A 26,112-nucleotide genomic window follows, 5' to 3' on the forward strand; every position below is an offset into this window, starting at 1 on the left:
CACCATTACAGAGCCTCCACCAGCTTGAACACTCGTCTGCTGACATGCAGGGTCCATTGATTCATGAGGTTTTGTCTCTATACCCGTACACATCCATCGGCTTGATATAATTTGAAACGGGACTCGTCCCACCTAGCAACATGTTTTTAGTCATCAACAGTCCAATGTCGGTGTTGATGGGACCAGGCGAGGCATAAAGCTTTGTGTTGTGCAGTCATCAAGGGTACACAAGTGGGCCTTGGGTTCCGAAGGACCACATCGATGATGTTTCGTTGAAAGGTGTGCAGGAGACTAGCTACTTTGAGCTTTCATCACGTCCAGTCTTTCAGTTTGACTGTGTGAACCAAGTATATGTGGCACAAAAGAAGTCCGATGGCTATGTAAATGGCATAACACTATTTCCGAAGTGAAGAAACAGCATACCAGTGGCGTTAAAAAGCAATTATTAACGAAACTGGTGTGCTATTTCTTCGCCGGCCCTTGTGACCGAGCGGTTCTAGGCGCTTCCGTACGGAGCCGCGCGACTGGTACGGTCGCAGGTTCGAATCCTGCCTCAGGCATGGATGTGTGTGATGTTCTTAGGTTGGTTATGTTTAAGTAGTTCTAAGTTGGCAGTTATAAGAGTCGAGGGACATGAAAGGGAGGCAGTGGTTGGGAAGGGAGTGAGACAGGGTTGTAACCTCTCCCCGATGTTATTCAATCTGTATATTGAGCAAGCAGTAAAGGAAACAAAAGAAAATTTCGGAGTAGGTATCAAAGTCCATGGAGAAGAAATAAAAACTTTGAGGTTCGCCGATGACATTGTAATTCTGTCAGAGACAGCAAAGGACTTGGAAGAGCAGTTGAATGGAATGGACAGTGTCCTGAAAGGAGGATATAAGATGAACATTAACAAAAGCAAAACGAGGATAATGGAATGTAGTCGAATTAAGTCGGGTGATGCTTAGGGAATTAGATTAGGAAATGAGACACTTAAAGTAGTAAAGGAGTTTTGCTATTTGGGGAGCAAAATAACTGATGATGGTCGAAGTAGAGAGGATATAAAATGTAGACTGGCAATGGCAAGGAAAGCGTTTCTGAAGAAGAGAAATTTGTTAACATCGAGTATAGATTTAAGTGTCAGGAAGTCATTTCTGAAAGTATTTGTATGGAGTGTAGCCATGTATGGGAGTGAAACATGGACGATAAATAGTTTGGACAAGAAGAGAATAGAAGCTTTCGAAATGTGGTGCTACAGAAGAATGCTGAAGATTAGATGGGTAGATCACATAACTAATGAGGAGGTATTGAATAGGATTGGGGAGAAGAGGAGCTTGTGGCACAACTTTACCAGAAGAAGGGATCGGTTGGTAGGACATGTTCTGAGGCATCACGGGATCACCAATTTAGCATTGGAGGGCAGTGTGGAGGGTAAAAATCGTAGAGGGAGACCAAGAGATGAATACACTAAGCAGATTCAGAAGGATGTAGGTTGCAGTAGGTACTGGGAGATGAAGAAGCTTGCACAGGATAGAGTAGCATGGAGAGCTGCATCAAACCAGTCTCAGGACTGAAGACAACAACAACAACAACAACAACAACTTCTAGGAGACTGATGGCCTCAGATGTTAAGTCCCATAGTGTTCAGAGACATTTGAACCATTTTGCTATTTCTTCACATCGAAATTCTTCAAAAACAGTCTCTGAAAATTATGAACAAAACTGTGTGTGACAAGATTGATCTTTGCGGTGAGCGAAGTATGTAAGGGGAAATGCTGACGTAATCGGCGCTACCGACACAAACTGCAACGTTTAGTTCACTATGCAATTTTCACACTACAACTGCGACGTCACTGTCGTTGGCAGAAATGAAAACATTGGAAGGCGACATTGAGTGTTCCGGACAAATGAGATGCGTGAAGAAACCGAACGGCCGACTTACTGGACACCTGTTAGCAGTATGATTGTCGCCAAGCGTGATAGTGCATCGTTTTCCTTTTAATTATTGCTATTAGGGGGACACAGCAGGCTGCTAGCCTGTTGATCTAATTATAAATCAATACTGAAATATACAGCTCTAAAAATGGCAGTATATTTACAATGTGTGGCCTTATTTTTTTACAGGCATGTGCGTCGATATTTTTTCGATCGATATATCGATACCTTCTACGATGGTTAGGACCGATGATAATACTTTTTAAATGTAATTATATCGGACTTCCGTTTCTTTTTTTATTTTATTTTATTTTTTTTTTTACAAAAAATATCAACAGTCCTGAAAGGTACAGGACGGCTGCGTTCTCCGATTGGCTGCTGTTCATCGAAGTGCCAGTGCCCCAGCATGGAACGGCTAAATAGCGGTTACGTGATTCTACCTATATAGCAAACTTCTATTTTAATGGAGGTTATCAATTTTGTGTTATTGTCATTTACGAATCACTACAAAATATTTGTTGGTTTTTCTGTTTGCACACTTGACGCGAAAATGTTAGTCGTTAACTTAGCTCACAGTTAATTTTTTAGCGTCAGAATGGTAATTAAGCCAAAAATGACTCAACTTACACTTACCCTGGAGATTTCTAACACAGAACATATAAATATACGACAAAGAATTCCGCAGACGGGCGGGAACTTGTGGAGGAGCCACCTGGACCTGAGGGGTGGTTGGTATCTCTACGAGGCTGCTGTATGATTCCCTTTATAGCGACCATCAACCATTCTCTTTCCATCTCGTGCGTACAGCGTTAATTTTGAAGGCGCCAAGTATTGGGTAAATGTAGTGCTGTACCAGATAACCTCCCATTAACCTGATCGTACTGCCTCGTCTCTCTTTTCCTTTATTTCTTAGTTTGTATACAAACAAAAGGGAGAAGATACTAGGGCAGAAACATTGCAAATTAATGCGGGACAAATTATTCGTGGAAATGCCTACTAATATACAGTGAAGTTTAATGGTTTTATTTACAACTTTATTCATTTGCTGTACACTTTCTGTCGAATGATTGTGTGTTCAGAAAGTCACTTCTGCACGCCTCCGAACAGGGCTCGGAAGGCGCTACGGTACCGACCGACCGCCGTGTCAACCTCAATCGAAAGGCGCATGTGGTCAGCACACAGCTCTCCCGACCAAAGTCAGTTTTCGAGAACGGATCCGCTATTCTCAGTCACGTAGCTCCTGAATTGGCCTCACAAGGCCTGAGTCCACCCCACTTGCCAATAGCGCTTAACAGGCCCGGACGGTCACCCATTCTAGTACTAGTTAAGCCCGACAGCACTTGGGAGACCAAAGTGAACCGATGTTACGATTGTGACAAGGTCGTTGGTAGCATTATTACATACTTATTTTAATATTCACTGTTCTGTACTTAATGATATTACAACAGCTACCTAATTGTTTTACTCTGAAGAGCCAAAGAAACTGGTACACTTGTCTAACATCGTGTAGGGCCCCCGCGAGTACGCAGAAGTGCCGCAACACGACGTGGCATGGACTCTACTAATGCCTGAAGTAGTGCTGGAGGGAATTGGCAGCATGAATCCTACCAGCTGTCCATAAATTCGTAATAGTACGGGGAGGGGGGGGGGGGGGGTGGAGATCTCTTCTGAACAGCACGTTACAAGGTATCCCAGATATTCTCAATAATGTTCTTGTCTGAGAGTCAAGCGGATGTGTTTAAACTCTGAAGTGTGTTCCTGGAGCCACTATAGCAATTCTGGACGTGTGGGGTGTCGCATTGTTCTGCTGGAATTGCCCAAATCCGTTGGAACGCACAATAGTCTAAGAATGGATGCAGGTCAGGATGCTTATGTACGTGTCACCTGTCAAGAGTCGTATCTAGACGTATCAGGGGTCCCATATGATCCCAACTACACACCCCCCACACCATTACAGAGCCTCCACCATCTTTAACAGTCCCCTGCTGACATGCAGGCTCCATGGATTCAACAGCCCAGTGTCGGTGTTGACGGGCCCTGGCGAGGCGTAAAGCTTAGTGTCGTGCAGTCATGAAGGGCACACGAACGGGTCTTTGGCTTCGAAATCAGATATCGATGATGTTTCGTTGAATGGTTCAAACGCTGACATTTGCTGATAGCCCGGAACTGAAATCTGCAGAAATTTGTGGAAGGGTTGGTTGCACTTCTGTCACGTTCCAACACTTCTCTTCAGACCTCGTTGGTCACATTCTTTAAGAATCTTTTTTCGGACGCAGCGATGTTGGAGATTCGATGTTTTATCTGATTCCTGATGTTCACGGTACACTCGTGAAATGGTCGTGCGAGAAAGTCCCCACTTCATCGATACGTCAGAGATAATGTGTCCCATAGCTCGTGCGTCAACTGTAATACCACGTTAAAACTTAGTTAAATCTCGATAATCTGCCATTGTAGCAGCAGTAACCGATCTAACAACTGCGCCAGACACTTGCTGTCTTACATAGGTGTTGCCGACCGTAGCGCTGTATTCTGCCTGTTTTAAGTTCTCCGTATTTGAATACGCATGCCTGTACCAGCTTGTCTGACTCTTCAGTGTAATCATATGCTAAAGATAACACTGTGATTGCCCGACCAAACGCACCTCGAAGTGGCAGCCACATTCCATTAAACTATGGGTCTTCTATCTCAGACAGCACTTCTGCATGGTTTGTAGATCTAGCTGGATGCCAATTATTCAAAGAAGCACCCGTAAAGTTGGTATATTGTAATCTACATATCCAGTTGTTTCTTAATGTTATCTAGTTTTTTCTAATGTTTTATTCTATTTTTTAACAGAACCATGACAGCAATGGCCGAACCTATTTATTAATGAAGTTAAGATTGCTACTTTTTGTGGACTATTTAAGAGTTGTGTAAGCGGATGATTTTTTTGAAGCCCCGTGTACTTACAAGGTGAGCAAACACTCCTGCACACTGTTCCACTGAATGCCACCTATTAAGTTTACACCGTTCACTTGTCTCCTTAACCAATAAAATATTTTAATGTTGCGGAGTTGGTGCAGTGGCAACAGTTCGGCAACTTCTGTCTCATGCCCACAAGCAATGCTTATGATGCCCTCACACCTGCCTACAAAATTCCCAATTGAGATGTTTAGATACCTTTACCGGCGCATAACGACCAGCAAGCTGGCGCGTTCCGCAGACTTTCTTTGACAGCACGATAAACAGGATTGTTTCTAATAATGGAAGAAACAGCCCTTCCATCTGTATCTGAGATACATTTAACCGTAAATTACGCAGTGAATGGCTGAAACGGATAGCACAGGACTCCATCATCCTTCAACAACAACGTAAGCTGAGGAATTATTCTGCGAAAGCAACTGACATTTCATTCTGGAAACAGTCATTTAGTTACAGCATGAAAAGTTATTTCCTTTATCAGTCCGCGATTGTTGTGGATATTTTGTGAATAAATCCATCTAGATCGCTTAATATATTTCTTTATGACGTCGCTTCATCTTTTGTCACTTGATAATGTACGCTGAAGCGCCACAGAAACTGGTATAGGCATGCGTATTCAAATACAGATACATGTAAACAGGCAGAATAAGGAGTTGCGGTCGGCAACGCGTATGCAAGACAAGTGTCTGGCGCCGTTGTTAGATCTGTCACTGCTGCTACAACAGCAGGTTATCAAGATTTAAGTGAGTCTGAACGTGGTGTTGCAGTCGGCGCACGAGCGATGGGACACACCATCTCCGAAGTAGCGATGAAGTGGGGATTTTCCCGTACGACCATTTCACGAGCTTGCCGTGAATATCAGGAATCCGGTAAAACATCAAATCTCCGACATCGCTGCGGCCAGAAAAATTTCATGCAAGAACGGGACCAACGACGACTGAAGAGAATCGTTCAACGCGACAGAATTGCGGTTCTTCCGTAAATAGCTGCAGATGTCAATGCTGGGCAATCACCAAGTGTGTGCGTGCGAACCATTCAACAAAACATCAGCGATATGGGCTTTCGGAGCCGAAGACCCACTCGTGTACACTTGATGAGTGCGCGACACAAAGCTCTACGCTTCGCCTGGGCCCGCCAACAGCGACATTGGAATGTTTATGACTGGAAATATGTTTCGGGGTCGGACGAGTCTCGTTTCAATGATATACGACCCCTGATACGTCTAGATACTGACAGCATTGCGTGGCAAGCAATATCACAATGCCACGTCTTTTCTTTGGATTTCGAGACCTCTCTCTCTCATTGCTCGGTTTACTTTGTTGATCACCATGAGCGACTAGCAGGCACTGTTTATTGTACTCTGGTCTTCCAAACAATCACAAGAGACGGCACCTTGGGCATACCAAAAGACGATCAACGCTACTTTTCACGTTGATTATTGCGTTCTGAATTTCTTTCGGACAGGTGTAATGGTGTGCTTCCATTCCATGCATTGTCGTTTGGGCTCTGTTTCAAAATGGTGAACTCAAGTTTCATCACAAGTTAAAATCTGGTTTAGCAAAGGGCCGCCTTCCCTTCTTTCAAGTGTGTATACACTATGGGTCTTGTTTCCAGACGATGTTACGGTAAGTCTTTCGAGTCACACCCTGCACTTGTTCTGCTGTGCTTCAGCTTTTTTACTGTGCCAGTACTTACTACAACTGTTTTGCCAAAATATTTAACTATAACACGTAGGTCTTCACGCTAATGTCGTCAATGCGGGTTTCAAGCGAAGGGGTTGCTATTTTGACAGGTCGGCCAGGTCGTCGCCCTTCAGTCACTGTCGTTCGACTGTTCTTGAACTATTCTACCTGCATTTAAATATTTTTCGCGAGCCTGTCAGCTGTTTCCAGTTTATCCCAGGGATGCCAACCTGAAGTCATTAAAGCACAAAACTTTAGAATGGGGGAAATAAATACACTAGAAGAAGAATGGGTAGCTTTGAGAGATGAAATAGTGAAGGTGGCAGATCATCAAGTAGGTAAAAACACGAAGGCTAATAGAAATCCTTGGGTAATAGAAGACATATTGAATTTAATTGATGAAAGGAGAAAATACAAAAACGCATTAAATGAAGCAGGCAAAAAGGAATACAAAAGTCTCGAAAATTAGATCGACAGGAAGTTCAAATGGCTAAGCAGGGATGGCTAGAGGACAAATGTAAGGATGTAGAGGCACATACCACGAAGGGTAAGACAGATAGTGCCTACAGGAAAATTAAAAAGATCTTTGGAGAAAAGAGGACGACTTGCATGAATATCAAGAGCACAGATGGAAACCCAGTACTAAGCAAAGAAGGGAAAGCAGAAATGTGGAAGGAGTATATAGAGGGTCTATATACAAGGGTGATGTTCTTGAAGACAAAATTATAGAAATGGAAAAGAACGCCGATGAAGATGAAATGGGAGATATGACACTGCGTGAAGAGTTTGACAGAGCACTGAAACACCTGAGTCGAAACAACGCCCCAGGAGTAGAAAACATCCCATTAGAAGTAATGACAGCCTTGGGAGAGCCAGGCCTAACAAAACTCTACCATTTAGTGAGCAAGATGTATGAGACAGGCGAAATAGCCTCAGACTTCAATAAATAATAATTCCAATCCCAAAGAAAGCAGGTGTTGGCAGACCCACGGCAGCAAAATACTAACATGAATTCTTTACAGACGAATGGAAAGACTGGTAGAAGCCGACCTCGGGGAAAATCAGATTGGATTCCGCAGTAATGTTGGAACACGTGAGGCAATACTGACCCTACGACTTATCTTAGGAAATAGATTAAGGAAAGGCAAACCCACGTTTCTAGCATTTGTAGACTTAGAGAAAGCTTTTGACAATGTTGACTGGAATACTTTCTTTCAAATTCTAAAGGTGGCGGGGGTAAAATACAGGGAGCGAAAGGCTATTTACAATTTGTACAGAAACCAGATGGCAGTTAGAGTCGAGGGACATGAAAGGGAAGCAGTGGTTGGGAAGGGAGTGAGACAGGGTTGTAGCCTCTCCCCGATGCTATTCAATCTGTATATTGAGCAAGCAGTAAAGAAAACAAAAGAAAAGTTCGGAGTAGGTATTAAAATCCGAGGAGAAGAAATAATAACCGAGATTCGCCGATGATACTGTTAATTCTGTCTGACAGCAAAGGACTTGGAAGAGCAGTTGAATGGAATGGACAGTGTCATGAAAGGAGGGTATAAAATGAACATCAACAAAAGAAAAAACGAGGATAATGGAATGTAGTAGAATTAAATTAGGTGATGCTGAGAGAATTAGATTAGGAAATGAGACACTTAAAGTAGTAAAGGAGTTTTGCTTTTAGGGGAGCAAAATAACTGATGATGGTCAAAGCAGAGATGATATAAAATGTAGACTGGCAATGGCAAGGAAATTGTTTCTAAAGAAGAGAAATTTGTTAACATAGAGCATAGATTTAAGTGTCAGGAAGTCGTTTGTGAAAGTATTTTTATGGAGTGTATGAAAGTGAAACATGGACGATAACTAGTTTGGACAAGAAGAGAATAGAAGCTTTTGAAATGTAGTGCTACAGAAGAATGCTGAAGATTAGATGGATAGATCATTTAACTAATGAGGAGGTATTGAATAGAATTGGAGAGAAGATAAATTTGTGGCACAACTTGAGTAGCAGGTGGGATCAGTTGGTAGGGCATATTCTGAGGCATCAAGGGATCACCAATTTAGTTCGAATGGCTCTGAGCACTATGAGACAACATCTGAAGTCATCAATCCCCAAGAACTTAGAACTACTTGAACCTAAGTAACCTAAGGACATCACACACATCCATGCCCGAGGCAGGATTCGAACCTGCGACCTTAGCGGTCGTTTGGGACTTTCCTCTAACGTTACATTACCGACATTCCTCCTTCCCGTCTATCGCCAGTTAATGGAACAGGAAGCGGTGAACGGGGAGGTACTGTGGGCGGGGGACAAATATTTCTTGACTAGGTTAACGGAATACAGACGGGGAAAGCAGCTGCCGCAATAAGCTGCTACATAGCCCCCTATCCCGATGTCTGTCGCGGGTTGCAACTACGTCGCTTCCAGTGGAATCAAAGCTACTTTTTATTCGGGGCGTCGGCAAGCGCCATGGCGCAGAGCGCCAGCCCGTGAATAATACACACGCCGGGGACGTAATCACGGCGTCGCAACCCAGTCTGGAGTGTGTGGACCGTGTCTCGCGGATTCCCGTCTCGCTTGCCATACGAGAAACCCTTCAGTCCTACAACATTTCTGTCCACCTCCTCAAGAGGATCTGGATAAATGATCGCTTCTGCAACTGGATGATGATGTTTGGTTTGTGGGGCGCTCAACTGCACAGTTATCAGCACCCGTACATATTCCCAACCTTTGCTCAGTCCAATCTCGCCACCTTAAGGACGATGATGAAATGATGAGGACAAGACAAACACGCAGTCGTCTCGAAGCAGGTGAAAATCCCTGACACCCGCCGTGAATCGAACCCGGGATCCCGTGCTCGGGAAGCGGGAACGCGACCGCAAGATCACGAGCCGCGGACACTAACTGGAGGATCTATACCCTGCAGTGATATAAAATCATATGTGGTCCACAGCGATTAATCCCACTGATAAGTGCTGCAACGTTATGTGGAAGGCGTGAATCTAGGGTTCTGTTCTGAGCAGGTACTCCTGACTACATACTCAGTGCAGTGAGAAGTGTTACGTTATTGTCGCTGCTAACCTGTTCATCGCTTGTCTTGTGTTTGTTGTGGCTTTCATTTTGAACGTTTTGTCACAACTAGTGTGGTGTGGCTGCTGGGAGGTGTGTGTGTGTGTGTGTGTGTGTGTGTGTGTGTGTGAGAGAGAGAGAGAGAGAGAGAGAGAGAGAGAGAGAGAGCGCTGGAAAAGAGAGTTGTTTGAATGTTATGTTTTATGTGGGGAGGTGCCTTTGTGTTATACATTGTTTGGTTGCAGTGTTATTTTCATTCAGCACTATTTTTTCCTTGTGCTATTGCTTTTTGTGTGTGGTAATTCCGGGCGTCTAAACAAAACTAAGCAAAATGCACATATTGGAATTCTTAGGCCTACAATAGATAAATAATTATAAATTTGATACTATATTTTACAGAAATAAAAAAATTGACCCACATAAGATGACACATATGTGGAAACATCTCTGGGTAAATATGAAAATAAAGAAATTGTGTTTGCAATTGGCTGATTTTCAAAACAACAATTTTTAAATCGCAAACACGGAAAAACATCATGGGGAGCTTCAAACCCTAGTAAAATGAGTCTTTGTTAGAGCTTTAAAGATACAGAAATCGCTTGGGGAGAAATTAGGCACGCTCACATGTTGCCAGGGTTGTTTGGACTACGGCGTAGAAGTTCACTGAACGTCCTTACACATCCTCCAGATAGTCCCGATCTTTTTTCCGCAAAGGAACTGACCGTCTTGTCTCAAAATGGGATAAAGGTACGAATAGTTACAGCTATTACTTTTGAAACAATAAACAAGTTTACTTAATTTTTCTTCAACTACCTGTCTTGACTGCTCCTTATAGGCTGGAAGATAGACTTAGCAATGAGACTGCGGGAAGTTATTAAAAGAATCAGCCAGAGGATCACCAGATCTAACAAATGTAGAAATCAACAAGCGTTTTGAGTGCGGTACGCTCCCGTAATACATACACCGGTGGGACAGAACAGGACCTCTTATCACGATACTGAAGGCCGTCTCTGGTAGCACGTGACGCGTTAAGGAAAGTACAGAAGCGGAGCAGAGGCAAATGACCAATCACACCAGCGACGATAAGGGCAGCTAATCGGAAAACCCACAGACTTAAGTAATTTTGACATAGGTCAAACTGTTATGGCCTGTTGCCTAGGAAGGGGAACGTCGATCTTTCACTATGTGATCAAAAGTATCCAGACACATGGCTGAAAACGACTTACAAGTACGTGGCGCCCTACATCGGTAATGCTGAAATTCAATATGGTGTTGGCTCACCCTTAGCCTTCATGACAGTTTCCACTCTCGCAGATACATGTTCAATCAGGTGCTGGAATGTTTCTTGGGGAATGGCAGCCCATTCTACACGGGGTGCTGCACTGAGGAGAGGTAACGATGTCGATGGGAGGCCAGGCACGAAGTCGGCGTTCCGAAACATCCCAAAGGTGTGCTACAGGATTTAGTTCATTACTCCGTGCAGGCTTGTCCATTACAGGCCGGGGATTCTGAACAGATACCCAATCGTGTTGAAAGATGCAATCGCCATCCCCGAATTGCTCTTCAACAGTGGGAAGCATAAAGGGGCTTAAAACAATGTATGCCTGTGCTGTGATAGTGACACGCAGAACAACAAGGGGTGCAAGCCCCCTCAATGAAAACCACGACCAAACCGTAACACTACCGCCTCCGAATTTTAATGTTGTCTCTGCACACGCTGGCAGGTGACTTTGACCGGGCATTCGCCATCGGATCGTCACATTGGGTACCGTGATTCGTCACTCCACACAACGTTTCTCCACTGTTCAATCGTGCTATGTTTACGCTCTTTACACCAAGCGAGGCGTCGTTTGGCATTTACCGGTATGATGTGTGGCTTATGAGCAGCCGCTCGATCATGAAATTCAAGTTTTCTCACCTCCCGCGTAACTGTCATAGTACTTGCAGTGGATCATGAAGCAGTTTGGAATTCCTGTGTGATGGTCTGGATAGATGTCTATTATACGTTACGACCCTCTTCAATTGTCGATCTCTCTCAGTCAACAGACGAGGTCGGCGGGTACGCTTTTATGTTGTGCGTATCCGTTCTCGTATCCACTTCGCTATCACATCGGAAGCAGTGTACCTAGGGATGTTAAGGAGTGTGGAAATCTAGCGTACAGACATGACAAGTGACACCCAATCACCTAACCACGTTGGAAGTCCTTGAGTTCCGCGGAGCACTCGATTCTACTCTCTCACGATATGTAATGACTTACTGAGGTCGCTGATATGGAGTACCTGGCAGCACAATGCACCTAAGATGAAAAACATATGTTTTCGGGGGTGTCCGGATGCTTTTGATCACATTGTGTATGTACAATGGCTGAATGATGGTGAAAGGGGTTTGATGAGCACACTGAATCGCACAACGCCCAGCTCTCAGACTGGTTCGTCTGTAATGAAAGTTAGTTGTAGACACACGGTACACTTGGCGACAGTACAATGCTGCAGCACGAAGAAGTGTTTCCGAACACACATCTCAGGCACGATTTTAAACACGAGGTTGTGCAGTAGACAACCCAACGTCGTCGTACGCATGCACACAATGGGAGCAGTATTTATATTACTTCCGTGGGACGCATGGCAGTAACCTAAGACACTATGGCAGATGCGGATTAGGTAAGCATTATTGCGGACCACCTGCACCCATTCGTGACGGTTGTTTTGCCCGCTGTTTATGTCATCTTTCAGCAGGAAACTATTCGTGTGACAAAAGCCAGAATCGACCAGTAGTAGTTTGAGGTGCATGATGATAAAATTCACATTTTCGGTCTTTGGCACCAAATTAGCCTGATCTGAGACAGTGGGAACACACGTGGGACGCCATCGGACGCCAGCTCCGCGCTCACTCACCCGTCACTGTAGAACGGTAAATAACGGGAAGCACTGAGTACAGCAATTCTTCAAGTTCTACTCCCGCCTAACACTGTTAGTTCCGACGCTCCCGCTTGAATGAATCAGTGTCGTATAACGGTGCAGAGCGTCCAGAGCGTTGTCTATGGTTTCATGAATTTTTGTCGACGAGATAATGAGTAACTGAATAAGCGGTTGGCTGGGATCTGATGCAACTTTCCTTTTTAATGCTTCGAGCAGGTCATTACTGTGGGTAGCAAGTGTCCGTGGCAACATTTGTGATATAATGAACGTTGTATTTCATTACTGTTTAATTAAACAGAACTTTACCTTATCCCATGAAAGTTTATTTTATCGTTGTTTGATTAACCGAAGACTAAACTATGATTTTGCTCTCACACGTTTATCTTGGTAACATATTAAAGACAGCTGTTCTTTACGTGTTAGGAAGGAAGACGGTTCAATCCCGCGTCCGGCCATCCTGACTTAGGTTATACGTGATTTCCCTAAATCGCTACTGGCAAATGCCGGGATGGTCGCGTTCAAAGGGCGCGACCGACTTCCTTCCCAGTCCTTCCCTAATCCGATGACCTCGCTGTCTGGTATCCTTCCCCAAACAACCCCCCAACTGTTCCTTACGTGTGCACAAAGTACGCCGCGCGCACGCTCGTCTTACGAAAATCTGAGCGCCCACTCGAGGCTTAAGTTTATTTTAGGCAGTGTTTGCGTAAGTCATACAAATATTGGAACACATGTCTCCAGCCTCTGCGAAATATTACCCAATCTATTATCGTCGTTTCTGAAAAAGGCTATTACTGTTTAATGTTCCGTCGACAGAGAGGCGGAGCACGTACTCCGATCAGGGAGGGATGTGGAAGGAAATCGGCCGTGCTCTTTCAAAGGAACCATCCCAGCATTTACTTGAATGCTATTTATGAAAATCACGCAGAACCTAAATCAGGATGGCCGGAAGCGGGTTTGAACCGTCGTCCTCCCGAATCCGAGTCCAACGTGCTAACACTGCAGTACCTAGCTCTGTCGTCGTTTCTATACATACGTAGTGCGACCGCGTTCCAGCTAAGGGACATGAAAATTCCGTGAACTGAGTTCAATAGTCACTTCCGAATGAGCTCAGAAATGAGAAAGCATGCTACCACACGGAATTATGTGATCGCATCGATCTGATTTAGCAGTAACAGTAAACTAACACGCTTCTACTGTCAAAACGATGCACAAAGGTCGACTGCAGTGCACTCAAGCGCTATGCATCTCGACATCACAATGGCGTGTCTGCTCATGTGACCGACATTCAAAAATAGCAGCATGCGTGCAACTGCTGTCTCTACTCTGCTCATGAGCTGCTCCGAGACTGACATTCGCGAAGATGTCACTCGAGGCGTCCCCAACAGAAGAAAAGAATCGGAACCTGCAATATTATAGGAGTAATCCCAAGAAAAGAGGCACGAATTTACTGACTACAATTCTAAATCTCATATCATCGTATCAACGACATCAGTTTCAGCGATCAATTCTGGATTGCGGCCAAAATACACACATTACGAAAAGGGCTGTATCATCTCTTTACGTCGCGCAGGTGTGTTGCTATTGCGAATGTTCCTGTCACGATCGTGTACTCCTGACATTGACTGTAAACACACAAACAGTTACCGCGACCGCCACCTATGGGTAGAATGCAACAGTTCTGATTTCAGTTGAAAGTAAGGCACCAGCAGAGACGTATTAGAGCATCTGGAACAGTGGAGTGAATATCTACCACGTCACGAAGTACAATCGCGATTATTTATTCAGTGCAATTCATCACGTTACGCGAAGGCGGCTTGGCAACCAGGGAAGTTGTCCAATGGCGTGTACAGGAGAAAAAGTGGTGTGGTGCGGACATGGAATCGGTTCCAATTGACTTGTAGTGTTGAGGACTTAGACCTCACAGCCGTTTACGCTCTACTGATGTACAGGACAATCGGTATCTACAATTTGAGTCAGTCTAAGGAACCGTGAGCTGACTGTTCCAAAACTGTGTTCGACGTTCGAAGGAGTTACGCAGGACGTCCCGTATTACATCAAACGATTGCATGATGCGATTACCAGAACAACATGAGCTCCGTTAAATTTGAGCAGTAAACCATCCGGATTTGAGCCACATTGCTTACGGACGACACTCCAGTCTGTTTGTACCCTGATAATCGCAGACAACGTGTTTGGAGACAACCCTTTAATATCTAACGCCTCCAACACCGCGTCCCATATGTGCAAGAAAGTGGTGGTGGTGGTGCAGTGGTGTTAAGGTGTGGCATTACATGGGGCTTTTACAGCTCCCGAGATTGTTGACGGCAATCTCACTCCTCTGGGAAACGGGGATAAAATTGCGCTGTCATTTTGATGGACGATAACTCATGCGGTTTGTGGTGTTCTTGTGAACACATTCCTTCAGCATATCAGGATCACGAGAACGGAGTGGTCTGTCTGTTTCCCAGACACTTGCACATTAATGTACAATGGATTCTCGAAGTTCATCCAATGTTCGTGGCTTTTGTCGATAAACGACGTCCTTTAGTATCCCCACAGGTAAAAGTCCACAGGAGTAGGTCTGGGGAACGTGGTGGATACTCCACAGCACCTCTACGGCCTTTCCATCTTCCTGGTTTATTTTCGTCGAGATACGCCCTAACACGATTCTGGTAGTGAGCTGGGGGGGCAGCATCTTGTTGAAAGTAAACTCTTCCGTCTCCATACAAGTCTCGGATGGCAGGTAAAATGGATGTCTGAAGATTCTGAAGGTACACGTCACCGGTAACTGTGCCGTCGATGAAGAATGGCCCAATCAAGCCCCGGTAAGACGCATATTTACTCCTGGCAAATTTACGGCTTTGTCTACATGGACGTTCGGATTTTCGGCAGCCCAGTATATGCAATTGTGGCGTTTTACTCCACCATTGAGTTTGGACTCAGCCCATACAATCATCTCTGCAAACTCTTTCATCATTGCGCACCATGTTAGTAAACCATTCGCTGTATTTCATTCTACGATCTGGGTCGTCCTCGTTCATTGCGTGTAGCAATCGTTGGATGTAGCACTTCCACTTTGTTGTATTCAAAATTTGCCGAACACTTGAGCGACACTCCAGTATTTAACGGGCACACTGTCTCACAGACTTCGGTGGTGAGCGAATGAATATTAACACATGACAGGAGTTAGCTGGACTTGTTACTGTTACAGGTCGTCCAGATCGTTGTTTGTGTATATCTTTAACACAGCCTTCGGCTTTAAATTTGTCTCGAATGCGACGAATCGTTAAACGTGTCGGTGGCTCTTATACTCATTTCGCCATTGCCATTGAACCTCATTAATGTTTTCGTACTTAAAAACTACTTCAAAACTGACTTCGAATGTAAGCCTTGCGCCAGCCATGTTTACTCCAGTAACTAGGTACAGCTACGAACAAAACACTGACTATCTGGCGACTGTCATCTGACAAAACAAAACAACGCAATACAACGCTTGTGTGGCGATTGCCGGAACTACAAACTATTACACTACCAAAGATGAGACAGCTCCGTCAATTAGTTTGCCACTTCCGGATTTTTAAACAGTGGATACATTTTTTGGATCCTTCCGTATACGCATGATTCACCGGCATTTTTTGTTTCCTGTGCCATGAATTTAGAAATAATGGGGTGATGCAAAACTGTTGTTGATGTGTGTATTTGCCAACACTGCTCTCTGTAACACAGCCTGTCTTAACTAGGAGTCGTCAGGTATACTGTACCTGGCATTTCGGCAGGAATATGAAGTTTCGTTTTTGCGAAGTGTAGTTGGAGTCAGACCAGTCTTTCATGCGACGCTCAATGCCAACGGAACACGTCGGTGTGTTGCCCGTTACAAAAAGCCGTATCTGAATCTGAAGTTACATGCCCATCGAGAGAGCGGTCGCAAATTAGGCTTGTGCGATATTCGTTTTATCGATACGTGAATAGCCAAACACGAAGGATAACCAGCACTGCAGCTGAGCTCCTCCATCGCTGCTGGAGTTTCAGCTTTTCTTCGTGTTTTACTGCCCACTAGACTAACTTGGGACCTCTTTGTCGAATGAATATGTAAAATTACGATTTAAAAATAATTTAGATTGTAACGGGACATACATGGACGCTTTCCACCGAAAATGGGCCTCCCACGAGACACTCACCGTGCGGTATTTGTTTGGGCTGATTCAAACACACATTGTAACAACGGAACTGCAACTATCTGCCCAAACATTGGAGAAAATGCGCCTGAAGACCCATAGGAGTGTCACCTGGTAGATGCCCGCAATAGCCTTAAGTTTTCAAATCTGATGTAATAATTTATCCATAGCCTTATTTGCATAGATTTTCCATAGCCTCAAAAGCAGTAGCTTTAAAGCAACGCCGTCCTCCTTCCCCTACCTACGATCTAAAAAGAGTACATCAAGTTGGAACCGTTGCACGCCGAGAGGTGAGGAGAAAGCGCGACGGAATTTCCATTACACGCAGGGGGTGGGCGAGGCGAAGTGTAAACCAAGTGTGTGTGTGTGTGTGTGTGTGTGTGTGTGTGTGTGTGTGTGTGTGGAGGGGCGGGAGGGAAGAAGGGAGGGGTGTGTGCCTGTAGCGTGCCGTCCCGCCGCGCAGCTGTGTTAGGGATGGGAAGAAAACAGAGCGGTCCACACTGATGCCGGTATTTTAGTTCTGAACAACAGGTATTTTTCGGTATTTGTTTGGCAGCAGTTAGTAATAGATATTCTTTAATTTTTACTAATCAGCGAGTAGCAGCAGAGCCAAGATATTTGGTTTTGAGTAAAGCTTCTTTACAAAACATTTATGTTCTATACGTAAAATTTCTACTGCTTTGAAATGTGTTATAATAAGAAGTAGGAAGTAGTCAATGGAATTTTAATAATAATGCAGACAGAGACGAGTAACATACACATGACAGAAGAAATGGAACAGCATTGCTGAGACAATAATGTACCTATTACCATGTGGCGTGGCCTATTAGATGACAGACTACGAGAACATTTGAGTGTGCAAGACTTGTCCCATCTGGTACGTCGTGGTCATGGGTTGTATCACAAATGGCACCATCCACAGTCTGCAACTATTTTACGAAGTGAACGGGATGAGGTTTAAATGGTTCTGAACACTATGGGACTTAACATCTTAGGTCATCAGTCCCCTAGAACTCAGAACTACTTAAACCTAACTAACCTAAGGACATCGCACACATCCATGCCCGAGGCAGGATTCGAACCTGCGACCGTAGCAGTCGCGCGGCTCCGGACTGAGCTCCTAGAACCGCGAGTCCACCGCGGCAGGCCGAACGGGATGAGGCACTACAAACTTGCGACGTCATGAGAGAAAAACATGAAACTTCTAACATTCGTTCATAACTTACGATAAAAAGAGAAAACAGCTGACCTGCTGCCTTTGTGCACATAATATGCCTGTATCTGCTTGTAACCCCTGAAAATGGGCAATTTAATACGAAAACACAATTGTTCAACCTTAGCTGCCGCCCTTTAGCACTGACAATTCATAATGCCCAAACAGCGGTATGTTCCTCTACTGCACCGTGATTTTTGAACTGAGTTTCAAAACATTAGAGTCAGTAGAATACATTTTTTTTATAGTATTCAACACTTCTCTCTTTTCGAGAAAAGCAGTGAATAGTGAACGTATTAAGTTTTCTTTTATGTGCCTATTTAATATTTAGATACTACGTATCCTGAAATTGAGGGAGTAAAAATTTTTCAATACTTCTTCAAAAATCGGTTACTTCAGAAACCGGCTATTTTGAGAAGTTTAAACATTAAGGTTAAACAGGCGTTGAAAAACCGAAAACTGGTATTCCTAGGCTGCGCGCCCAACTGGACCGTCTGGCTGGGGTGTTCCTCCAAGGCCGGCCCCAACAGACGCCCACGCGCTGTCCGTGGACACGCATCGTTGCGCCGTGTCCTTACCGACTGCGACTGGCTACAGCCTCCGAGGTCAGGTTCGTGGAGGGGTCCAAATCGATCACTTACGAGTGACGACATTCAGTACAGAAATGGCACTCCAACTCTGCCACAACTGTTACGGTTTGCTGAGAAGTAATGAATACCTCCGAATTTTTAATACAAAGACTCAAGCAGCTAAAGGGCTCCGAATTGTATAGTTTTGGCGGAACTACGTCGCAGCGTGAGAAGCAGCGTGCTGTAATCGAGTATACGGAAGGGTCCGTCCGCACGTGGAGCACCCTGTCCATCAGAATGACAGTGCCGGCCCAGACATCGGCAACAATATGGTGCCTTTAATCCACTGTCTTCGATCATTCTCGATACAGTCCCGTCTGGCCCAATCTTACTGTTCATGGCTTCCCAAACCACCTTCGAGGACTTTATTTCGATAGTAATGGAGCGGTGCAAGCAACAAACTGGTCTCTCGTTGGAGGAAATGTTTTCATTGCCAGGGTGACTGTTGAATAATGCACACGGAGACATGAACAATAACATTTGTGTTATTTGAAGAGAGTTTTCACATAAAAAATTCTAAGGAATTACTTTTCAGCACGCCTTGGTTTGTCACGAATGCGAAACAAGGTAGAGGAATGGTTTTCATAATTTGAGGAAAAAAAGAACGAACACCTTAATTCCAGATAGCTGATCTAGAATTTAGAAGTATCTTCAAAAAATCTGTCATAAAGTCAAATAAAATGGTTAATCCAGAAGTCCAGATGACGTGAAAAGTGTACACGACGGCCGTAGTGGACGTGCGGTTCTCGGCGCTACAGTCTGAAACCGTGTGACCGCTACGGTCGCAGGTTCGAATCCTGCCTCGGGCATGGATACGTGTGATGTCCTTAGGTTAGTTAGGTTTAAGTAGTTCCAAGTTCTAGGGGACTGATGACCTGAGAAGTTAAGTCGCATAGTGCTCAGAGCCCTTTGAACCATTTGAAAGTGTACACCGTTCATAGCAGCATTGTTTTCCATGGCCACGTTGATCGTACGACGAGTCCTACAGAGCTGAGCGATCTGAGCCTCCACTACTTTCTCAACGACGATGCTAAGGCGGCGTGATGCACCAACATAAAAGAAGACGTACCAGAAATGGAGGAGAAGACGTACCAGAAATGGAGGAGAAGACGTACCAGAAATGGAGGAGAAGACGTACCAGAAATGGAGGAGAAGACGTACCAGAAATGGAGGAGAAGACGTACCAGAAATGGAGGAGAAGACGTACCAGAAATGGAGGAGAAGACGTACCAGAAATGGAGGAGAAGACGTACCAGAAATGGAGGAGAAGACGTACCAGAAATGGAGGAGAAGACGTACCAGAAATGGAGGAGAAGACGTACCAGAAATGGAGGAGAAGACGTACCAGAAATGGAGGAGAAGACGTACCAGAAATGGAGGAGAAGACGTACCAGAAATGGAGGAGAAGACGTACCAGAAATGGAGGAGAAGACGTACCAGAAATGGAGGAGAAGACGTACCAGAAATGGAGGAGAAGACGTACCAGAAATGGAGGAGAAGACGTACCAGAAATGGAGGAGAAGACGTACCAGAAATGGAGGAGAAGACGTACCAGAAATGGAGGAGAAGACGTACCAGAAATGGAGGAGAAGACGTACCAGAAATGGAGGAGAAGACGTACCAGAAATGGAGGAGAAGACGTACCAGAAATGGAGGAGAAGACGTACCAGAAATGGAGGAGAAGACGTACCAGAAATGGAGGAGAAGACGTACCAGAAATGGAGGAGAAGACGTACCAGAAATGGAGGAGAAGACGTACCAGAAATGGAGGAGAAGACGTACCAGAAATGGAGGAGAAGACGTACCAGAAATGGAGGAGAAGACGTACCAGAAATGGAGGAGAAGACGTACCAGAAATGGAGGAGAAGACGTACCAGAAATGGAGGAGAAGACGTACCAGAAATGGAGGAGAAGACGTACCAGAAATGGAGGAGAAGACGTACCAGAAATGGAGGAGAAGACGTACCAGAAATGGAGGAGAAGACGTACCAGAAATGGAGGAGAAGACGTACCAGAAATGGAGGAGAAGACGTACCAGAAATGGAGGAGAAGACGTACCAGAAATGGAGGAGAAGACGTACCAGAAATGGAGGAGAAGACGTACCAGAAATGGAGGAGAAGACGTACCAGAAATGGAGGAGAAGACGTACCAGAAATGGAGGAGAAGACGTACCAGAAATGGAGGAGAAGACGTACCAGAAATGGAGGAGAAGACGTACCAGAAATGGAGGAGAAGACGTACCAGAAATGGAGGAGAAGACGTACCAGAAATGGAGGAGAAGACGTACCAGAAATGGAGGAGAAGACGTACCAGAAATGGAGGAGAAGACGTACCAGAAATGGAGGAGAAGACGTACCAGAAATGGAGGAGAAGACGTACCAGAAATGGAGGAGAAGACGTACCAGAAATGGAGGAGAAGACGTACCAGAAATGGAGGAGAAGACGTACCAGAAATGGAGGAGAAGACGTACCAGAAATGGAGGAGAAGACGTACCAGAAATGGAGGAGAAGACGTACCAGAAATGGAGGAGAAGACGTACCAGAAATGGAGGAGAAGACGTACCAGAAATGGAGGAGAAGACGTACCAGAAATGGAGGAGAAGACGTACCAGAAATGGAGGAGAAGACGTACCAGAAATGGAGGAGAAGACGTACCAGAAATGGAGGAGAAGACGTACCAGAAATGGAGGAGAAGACGTACCAGAAATGGAGGAGAAGACGTACCAGAAATGGAGGAGAAGACGTACCAGAAATGGAGGAGAAGACGTACCAGAAATGGAGGAGAAGACGTACCAGAAATGGAGGAGAAGACGTACCAGAAATGGAGGAGAAGACGTACCAGAAATGGAGGAGAAGACGTACCAGAAATGGAGGAGAAGACGTACCAGAAATGGAGGAGAAGACGTACCAGAAATGGAGGAGAAGACGTACCAGAAATGGAGGAGAAGACGTACCAGAAATGGAGGAGAAGACGTACCAGAAATGGAGGAGAAGACGTACCAGAAATGGAGGAGAAGACGTACCAGAAATGGAGGAGAAGACGTACCAGAAATGGAGGAGAAGACGTACCAGAAATGGAGGAGAAGACGTACCAGAAATGGAGGAGAAGACGTACCAGAAATGGAGGAGAAGACGTACCAGAAATGGAGGAGAAGACGTACCAGAAATGGAGGAGAAGACGTACCAGAAATGGAGGAGAAGACGTACCAGAAATGGAGGAGAAGACGTACCAGAAATGGAGGAGAAGACGTACCAGAAATGGAGGAGAAGACGTACCAGAAATGGAGGAGAAGACGTACCAGAAATGGAGGAGAAGACGTACCAGAAATGGAGGAGAAGACGTACCAGAAATGGAGGAGAAGACGTACCAGAAATGGAGGAGAAGACGTACCAGAAATGGAGGAGAAGACGTACCAGAAATGGAGGAGAAGACGTACCAGAAATGGAGGAGAAGACGTACCAGAAATGGAGGAGAAGACGTACCAGAAATGGAGGAGAAGACGTACCAGAAATGGAGGAGAAGACGTACCAGAAATGGAGGAGAAGACGTACCAGAAATGGAGGAGAAGACGTACCAGAAATGGAGGAGAAGACGTACCAGAAATGGAGGAGAAGACGTACCAGAAATGGAGGAGAAGACGTACCAGAAATGGAGGAGAAGACGTACCAGAAATGGAGGAGAAGACGTACCAGAAATGGAGGAGAAGACGTACCAGAAATGGAGGAGAAGACGTACCAGAAATGGAGGAGAAGACGTACCAGAAATGGAGGAGAAGACGTACCAGAAATGGAGGAGAAGACGTACCAGAAATGGAGGAGAAGACATACCAGAAATGGAGGAGAAGACATACCAGAAATGGAGGAGAAGACATACCAGAAATGGAGGAGAAGACATACCAGAAATGGAGGAGAAGACATACCAGAAATGGAGGAGAAGACATACCAGAAATGGAGGAGAAGACATACCAGAAATGGAGGAGAAGACATACCAGAAATGGAGGAGAAGACATACCAGAAATGGAGGAGAAGACATACCAGAAATGGAGGAGAAGACATACCAGAAATGGAGGAGAAGACATACCAGAAATGGAGGAGAAGACATACCAGAAATGGAGGAGAAGACATACCAGAAATGGAGGAGAAGACATACCAGAAATGGAGGAGAAGACATACCAGAAATGGAGGAGAAGACATACCAGAAATGGAGGAGAAGACATACCAGAAATGGAGGAGAAGACATACCAGAAATGGAGGAGAAGACATACCAGAAATGGAGGAGAAGACATACCAGAAATGGAGGAGAAGACATACCAGAAATGGAGGAGAAGACATACCAGAAATGGAGGAGAAGACATACCAGAAATGGAGGAGAAGACATACCAGAAATGGAGGAGAAGACATACCAGAAATGGAGGAGAAGACATACCAGAAATGGAGGAGAAGACATACCAGAAATGGAGGAGAAGACATACCAGAAATGGAGGAGAAGACATACCAGAAATGGAGAAGAAGACATACCAGAAATGGAGAAGAAGACATACCAGAAATGGAGAAGAAGACATACCAGAAATGGAGAAGAAGACATACCAGAAATGGAGAAGAAGACATACCAGAAATGGAGAAGAAGACATACCAGAAATGGAGAAGAAGACATACCAGAAATGGAGAAGAAGACATACCAGAAATGGAGAAGAAGACATACCAGAAATGGAGAAGAAGACATACCAGAAATGGAGAAGAAGACATACCAGAAATGGAGAAGAAGACATACCAGAAATGGAGAAGAAGACATACCAGAAATGGAGAAGAAGACATACCAGAAATGGAGAAGAAGACATACCAGAAATGGAGAAGAAGACATACCAGAAATGGAGAAGAAGACATACCAGAAATGGAGAAGAAGACATACCAGAAATGGAGAAGAAGACATACCAGAAATGGAGAAGAAGACATACCAGAAATGGAGAAGAAGACATACCAGAAATGGAGAAGAAGACATACCAGAAATGGAGAAGAAGACATACCAGAAATGGAGAAGAAGACATACCAGAAATGGAGAAGAAGACATACCAGAAATGGAGAAGAAGACATACCAGAAATGGAGAAGAAGACATACCAGAAATGGAGAAGAAGACATACCAGAAATGGAGAAGAAGACATACCAGAAATGGAGAAGAAGACATACCAGAAATGGAGAAGAAGACATACCAGAAATGGAGAAGAAGACATACCAGAAATGGAGAAGAAGACATACCAGAAATGGAGAAGAAGACATACCAGAAATGGAGAAGAAGACATACCAGAAATGGAGAAGAAGACATACCAGAAATGGAGAAGAAGACATACCAGAAATGGAGACGAAGACATACCAGAAATGGAGAAGAAGACATACCAGAAATGGAGACGAAGACATACCAGAAATGGAGACGAAGACATACCAGAAATGGAGACGAAGACATACCAGAAATGGAGACGAAGACGGGAGGGTCTCCGAATAGCATTTATCTAAAGCGTTAACTCCTGGAGCACCTTAGTTTGCAACAAAAGCGAAAACGAAATAATAGCAAAACGTGACTGATGCGTGGAAGGAACAGAAGAGGAAACGAATGCGGTAATACTCGGCGTAAGTTAATGCCCGGGCAAAGAACACTGAGCACTACAGCTGAAATAATGTGCTTCGCTGATGGCTGAAAAGACAAAACAAAGGAACAGTAACCATAGAAGATATAGCTGCTTGGCAGAGTGAAACGAATACGAATCCTCACTAATGACAGAAAATTCTTCATTCGACCAGTTCTTGGTTATGATTCGTTGGTTTGACGCCCTTGGGGCACACAGGGCGATACTTTATCGTTCCTGTGTACAACTTGCGAAAGGAAGAAGTTGAAACTGGTACCTGGATAGTTCAGGTAGCTTGCAGAAAGGATGTGTGTGTGGATGTTGAAAGTTTTGTGTGTTTACTAGATTGGTGCTGTACCAAACTTCAACAAGCAAAACTGTGGCAACATTTCGCTACGACCTATGTATACAAGAGATCTGGTCATCTAACAGTGGTGTAGAGTTGACAGCACTGTGTCCATCACACCACTGAGAACCCCCATAGACATGATATATATTTTGTTTCGAAGCTATTCTTTGTCAAAGAGATTGACATATGGGAACGACGATGCAACCGCCTTAGGCTTCAGCTGATGACGCGCCACACTCAAGATTACCAGTGCTCTATTGCGTACCATGCGCCGTTTATCAGATAACTCTGAGGAGGGGTTGTGAGAGAAAATTCGTTAAAAGGAGGTCTGTCGCGGCGAGACAACGCGTTGCCACACTTACTTCAGTTCGCTGCATGGTGTTCTAAATAGCAGCACAAACTTCACACGGGAATGCTGGATACAGGCTGAATATTACCACTGACTACTTTCCGAGTTCTCTTCTGTACCAGTTTTATTCAAAACCTTATCAATATTGACTGGATAATGTGCTATCAGATTCATCTTTTCAGTGGACAACTTTGATCATTTCAACTCAGGAAAAAATCATCGAAATAGCTGAATTTTTCTTCAGATTTACTAGTAAATTCATTCCAGAAAACAGATTTCATCGTCTTGCAATTTACATCACCACTAAGTCAAATAGATTGTGTGTATACTTCCTCACTAGGGTACTTAAGTTTCCAGCAGAGCTGTTAGCTGGTTGGTGGAGCGACTGAATGGTGCAATTTTGGTTCTGATTTCAAGCGAATGGATGCCCTCCTTCCACGTTCTCTTGTAGGCGAGGAAACAGAAACGACTAAGCTGTGGAACACAGCTGGTGCGCGTCTCGCAGGGACAAATATTTGCTTTCTTCAATTGGACGGCGCGGTGCTTCGCTCGAGTTTCAGACGCGCCCAAAGCTCTCGCATACACGGTACTATTTTCCGTCGTTGTCTTCAATCCTAAGACTAGTTTGATGCACCTCACAAGTTAATCTATACTTGGGTGCCTCTTAACCTCTGAGTAGCTACTGCAACCGACATATTTTGAACCTACTTACTGTATTCGTATCTTCGTTTCTCCACGCTTTTTATCCCTCACACTCTGTTCCATAAGCAGACTGGCTATTCCTTGATGCCTCGGGCTGTGTCCCATAGATCGATCCTTCCTTTTAACTAACACATGCCATTACACCACAGCCAAATACTTTCAAAGAAGTCTTCGTAACACTTCAATTTATACAGAGTGGCGCACATAAAACCGGTCCCTGCGCTGAAATGAATACGAATGAAGAAAAGCAACGTATATCATCGCTTTCTTACATTTTTACTGTACAGTTTCAGTATTAACTATGTAATTAACAGTTTAAGTAACAGATTGACGTTTATTAGTTTAATAAGCATATTTTAGAAAGCATGTTCTCCGCCAACATTCAAGCAAAGTTGTGCACGTCGAAGTATGTTAAGGAAAACACTTTCCAGTACTCTTTGAGGAATGTTCGACATTTCTTCACATATGTTGTTTTTTAATGTGTCAAGTGTTGTGGGATTGTGGCGGTAGACTATAGCCTTTAGAAATCCCAGAAGAGGAA

At 44.5% G+C, this 26,112-nt stretch overlaps 1 protein-coding gene across 2 annotated transcripts in view; it reads right to left on the reverse strand.

Annotated features, from left to right (window-relative positions):
* Nucleotides 1–26,112, reverse strand: part of LOC126266930 (FK506-binding protein 2) — a 134,973-nt gene that overhangs the window by 15,963 nt on the left and 92,898 nt on the right. The gene's annotated exons all lie outside the window — the stretch shown is intronic.

The sequence above is a fragment of the Schistocerca gregaria genome, chromosome 4 (genome assembly GCF_023897955.1).
Source record: "Schistocerca gregaria isolate iqSchGreg1 chromosome 4, iqSchGreg1.2, whole genome shotgun sequence".
Classification (NCBI taxonomy): Eukaryota; Metazoa; Arthropoda; class Insecta; order Orthoptera; family Acrididae; genus Schistocerca; species Schistocerca gregaria.